Consider the following 5,294-nt stretch of genomic DNA (forward strand, 5'->3'; position numbering starts at 1 on the left):
TTTTTTTTTTTTTTTTTAATTAAGACAGAGTCTTGCTCTGTCTACAACCTATGCTGCCTGGGTTCAGGTTCAAGTTATTCTCATGCAAACAAAAAGCAACACAGAGGATATTACTAGGTAGATAGAGGAAAACTTAAAAATCATTTATTCTCAAGGAGATGTGATATTGCATTCATGAAATAAGATTAAGATGTTATAAAAATGAACATTCCGGCCGGGCGCGGTGGCTCAAGCCTGTAATCCCAGCACTTTGGGAGGCCGAGACGGGCGGATCACGAGGTCAGGAGATCAAGACCATCCTGGCTAACATGGTGAAACCCCGTCTCTACTAAAAATACAAAAAAAAAAAAAAAAAAAAAACTAGCCAGGCGACCTGGCGGGCGCCTGTAGTCCCAGCTACTCGGGAGGCTGAGGCAGGAGAATGGCGTGAACCCGGGAGGCAGAGCTTGCAGTGAGCTGAGATCCGGCCACTGCACTCCATCCAGCCTGGGCAACAGAGCGAGACTCCGTCTCAAAAAAAAAAAAAAGAACATTCCAAGAACAAAATGAGGTCTTAGAAATTAAAATGATAGCAGAAAAGAAAACTACAGCAGGAGGGTTGGAAGTCAAAGAGATTTTCCACAGAATACAGCAAATAAAACAGCAGCAAAGGGAAACAGAAGAGAAAAAATAAAATTAGAGGACCAGTTCAGGAGGTCCAACATCTAAATAATAGGAGGCCTAGAAAGAGAGAATCAGGGAAGAGAAAACTCCTAAGTAACTTAAAAGCATGCCCAAGAATTAATAGACACGAGTTTCTATCATGTCTAACTGAATGGGTCAAAGTGTGTGTAAAAATGTACCTTCACCAAAGCACATCATCATGGAATTTCAGAACATGGCAGACAAGGGAAGATCCTACAAACACCTGGAGCACATTAGAAACAGTATTGGATTGTACAACAACACTGTCATAGAAAATAATGGAACATTGCCTTTGAAGTTCTAAGAGAAAATTGTTTCCAACCTAAAATGCCATGCTCTGCCAAACTATTAATTAAGTGCAGGATAAAAACATGTCGAGACATGCAAATTCCCAGAATGCAGCTCCACTCACCACTTCTCACAATGGGAGGGTGAATGATGTGCTCCACCAAAAACAAGAAAAGGGAAGCAGAGGGTGGGCATAAGGAAAAGGTTAGAGAACCCCATCCCGGGAGGAAAGAGCTACCAGGACAGACTGAAGAAGGCAAAGGCTCTGAAAGAGAGTTCCCGCAGAAGATGAAACTCACAGAATGCCTGACATGTGAACACACTGGTGAGATCTAGTGTACTGTGGGGGACCATTTGGGGTTGAATCCCCAATATGATAATAAAGAAAACTAAGCAAGATGTTGAAAGAAAAGTAATAATAACATACTACGTGGTTTAGCTGTACATGACAGTTAGTCCTAATAATGAAAACATGGAATCCTAATCTAACTAAAAGCGTGGTGTAACCATATTGGGAGAAGGGGAGACAGGCAGGGATTGCTGGGGAAGGTTACAAGGGGGTGAGCGGGTGAAAGGGATTGAATCCATGTCTGTCATAGAGTGTGGGCTTAATGAGTGCCTGACACTGAAAAATCAAAAGTAGCAAGGCAAATCTCTTTTCAACCCATATGATGCTGAAAGTCGAAAGAATCGCCTAGAAGAATTGAAAGTGGCTGTGTCTAGGGAACAGGCAGGAGAGGCAAGGGCAGTCAGGAGACTCCTGCCTTTCTTAGCAAGCCCAGTGGAACCAACTGATACTCTCAACCGCGGTCCAGAGCCCTCTGTGTTGTCACTCCGTGCTAACTTGTCTGCCTGTCCTCCAGAAGGTGAGAGCCACTAGGACGAGGACCAGACCCCTTCATCCTGTGGCCCACCACCTAGCCCAGAACCTGGCAGACGGCAGTTACAGTTGTGGAATGAATCATTGCAGGTTCAAGCTAGAAGGCAGCTTTCATTGCAACCCTATCATTTTACAGGTTAGAAAACTGAGGCCCACAGAGTAGAAATGACATGTTCTCCAGTCCTGAGGTGGTGAGTCAGGCAAGCAGCTCTCTTGGGGAGAGGACTTAAAGAGAGAGAACAGAGGGAACAAGAGGAGGGAAGATGAAGCCATCCAGAAGAAGGAGGAAGTATTAGAGAGGCTCAGGTGGCTACCAGAATTGTATAACATCACCCAAACCTCTCAAGAGAACAGCATTCCACAGAAGAGGAGGTGGCCACCTGGGGCCCACCAGGGGACTCCTCCCTCTGAGGCCCCACTGGAGCTAAAAGTTTAAGAACACACCCCATGGCTGCAATGCAGGAAGTTGCTACTGCTGCCCCAAACCCTCCTGTTAACACCCAGCAAACTCCAGAATGGATCCTGGAATGTCACTGCAGAAACACTTCACATCTCCACAACCTCACCTGGGAACAAAAGCCACCAAAGGGGCAAGAAAGTGGCCTCCGCCTCGCTTCTGCCTTCCAAATACCACCAAAGGTATTGACGTTAGGCGGAAACTAGTTTCCACCTGAATCCCTATGGAAAGGAAGTTTTGAACAATGTGGCTTTCAGCGTTCCAACATTTCCAGGGAAGCATGGACCAGAGGTTGAATGACACTTCAGATTCTACCACACCCTCTGTTGTTTTCATGCCTTCCCTTCCATCTGAACCTCTGTCCCAGGCAACCGCTCCAGAAACTTCCCTTTTCTTCTGAGGCCTCCAAAGGAATGCCCACCAGCACACTGGTAAACTCATACAGTGTGGTTTAGTGAGGACACCCTGCTTGACATGCCTGGGGACATGTTAGCATGCTGAACAGTCGAACTTATCCCTCCCCTCTCGCCCACCAGGGAGAGGGTCCAGCTAATCCAGAGGGAAGAGGGATTTCAGGGTTAGCTTGGTGACCCAAGAAGAAGGTTGGGCAGGATGCCTGAGTCTGAGACGGATAAGGCTGCAGAGCGGTGAGTTCAAGAGAAAGGAAGCAGATGATGCTCTCCCCAAAGGGAGTCTGACGTGATCCCTCAGCTCATGGAATCCAGTGGTTACCCTTCTGAGCCTTTGTTTTCTCATCTGTAAAATGGAGCTGGAGATAACACTCTCATAACACAAAGAAATGTTAAGTGACTGAGGTGATGGATATGCTAATTATTCTGATTTGATCACTACACATATATGCATGTATCAAAATATCACTCTGTATCCTGTAAATATGTACAATTATTACACGTCAACTAAAATTTAAAAACTACAAAAAAGAAATGTTTATTTGTGTAGTTTCTATGCCAAAAACTCCTCAAACTTCAAACAAGAACATGACCAATTTTATATGATCATATCAAACAGTCTCCCTTATTTTTAGAGCGGAATGAGGCAATGGATTTAATTTAGCAAATGGCCGGGGTGGGGGATGCTTAAAATAATTTTTATTATAAAATTTTCATATTAAAAAAAGATAACACTCTCATAGGAATGTTATGGGGAACATTGTGTTGTAAAACAATAACACATGGAAAGCTCTACACAGTGCAAAAATCACTTTCAAATGTGGCGACTTAAAACAGCAGCTAGGCTGGGCATGGTGGCTCACGCTTGTAATCCCAGCACTTTGGGAGGACAAGTAGAGGGGATCACCTGAGGCCAAGAGTTCGAGACCAGTCTGGCCAAGATGGTGAAACCCCCGTCTCTAATAAAAATATAAAAATTAGCTGGGCGTGGTAGTGGGTGCCTGTAATCCCAGTTACTCATTAGGCTGAAGCAAGAGAATCCCTTGAACCTGGGAGGCGCAGGCTGCAGTGAGCGGAGATAGCGCCACTACACTCCAGCCTGGATGACAGAGCGAGACTCCATCTAAAAAAGAAAAAGCAGCTACCTTTGTTTTGGCTGGCATTGCTCATTTGTTTGCATTCAGCTGGCCATTCAGCTGGGGTGGCTGGAAGGGGTGGAGGCTGGCTGACCTTCTTTTTCCAGCAGGGTGGACTGACTTCTTGTGTGGTGGCCCAAGGCTCCAAGGGAATGCAGGCAGAAGCAGCCAGGCCTCTTAAAGCCTCGGCTGGAACTGACACGGCAGCACTTCTGGTGCGTTCTGTTGGTCAAAGCCAGTATCCAAGTCCAGCCCAGAATCAAGGGAAGGGGCAACAGCCTCTATCTCCTGGTAGGCGGAGTGACATGACCTAGGGTTAGGAGAAATTGTGGCTGTTTTTGAAAACAGTGTACCCCGCACGAAAGTTTGGACAAGTGGTAGAAGTCTGGCTTGCCCAATTGGACTAGCACCCTCTCCCAGACTTTCCCAGACCATGGTGACTGTATCACTGGAGTCCTGAAGATGATTTGGTGGACTCTGGGAAGCAGAAAATTTGCATTTTGAATTCCCTTTCAATTCTTCTGACACTATCAAAGAGAATCATCTCAGCTTAGTGCCGCCTGACTGCAATGGTTCTCAAGCACGAGTGAATGAGTGAATCGCTGGTTCAGAATTTAGCAGCATCTGGCAGCAGCAACAGTATTAAAATGTAGCACCTTGCTTTGTTTTTTTAAGATTGCCAAGTGACACTGGCTTTCCATTCCTGAGGGCAATAGTGAGTTAGCTAAATAAAGAGAGCCATTTCAACACAGGCATCAGAGCCCAAGGGCTGCTCAGCTCCAGGCTACAAGCTCTCTTCTGATAACACCTCTTTGTCCCCAGAGAAATACTCAATACCCGCAGACCTCACACCCTTAATCTGTCCTCTTTACCACCCTCACCCGTCAAACATTTCCTCCTCAATATTAAATTCCAGCCCCACAGAGCTTTTGTGGCATATTTACGAGCCTCTCCCAGAAACTTCTCCATGCTGTACTCTTCCCAAACACTCTTCCTACTCTCTCTTCCCATGGAGGATGGTGCAGTGGGTCCTGGGGCCAGACCACCTGGGTAAAGTCCTGGGTCTATCACCTGCCAGACACACCCCACCCCTCACATTTGCAGCCCAGGGTAAGAGTGCAAAGGAGGCCCCCAAATCTATTTCTTGATAGTTAAGAGTTACAAATAAAGCTGTCAACCCATTACATAAACTATGTCCCAGCTTCCTAGCTGGCAAATATATCTTCCTAGTAACCAAAAAATACGTGTGTGTATGCACGTGCACCTGCAGAGCTAGGTTTTTATATGATAAAAGATAGCAAGATGTAACAGTAATTGAATTTATTTATTTATTGAGACAGGGTCTCACTCTGTTGTGCCAGGCTGGAGTACAGTGGTGTGATAGCTCACTGCAGCCTCCACCTCCCTGCTTCAAGCGATTCTCATGCCTCAGCCTCCCG

Source organism: Rhinopithecus roxellana, chromosome 4, assembly GCF_007565055.1.
Source record: "Rhinopithecus roxellana isolate Shanxi Qingling chromosome 4, ASM756505v1, whole genome shotgun sequence".
Lineage (NCBI taxonomy): Eukaryota > Metazoa > Chordata > Mammalia > Primates > Cercopithecidae > Rhinopithecus > Rhinopithecus roxellana.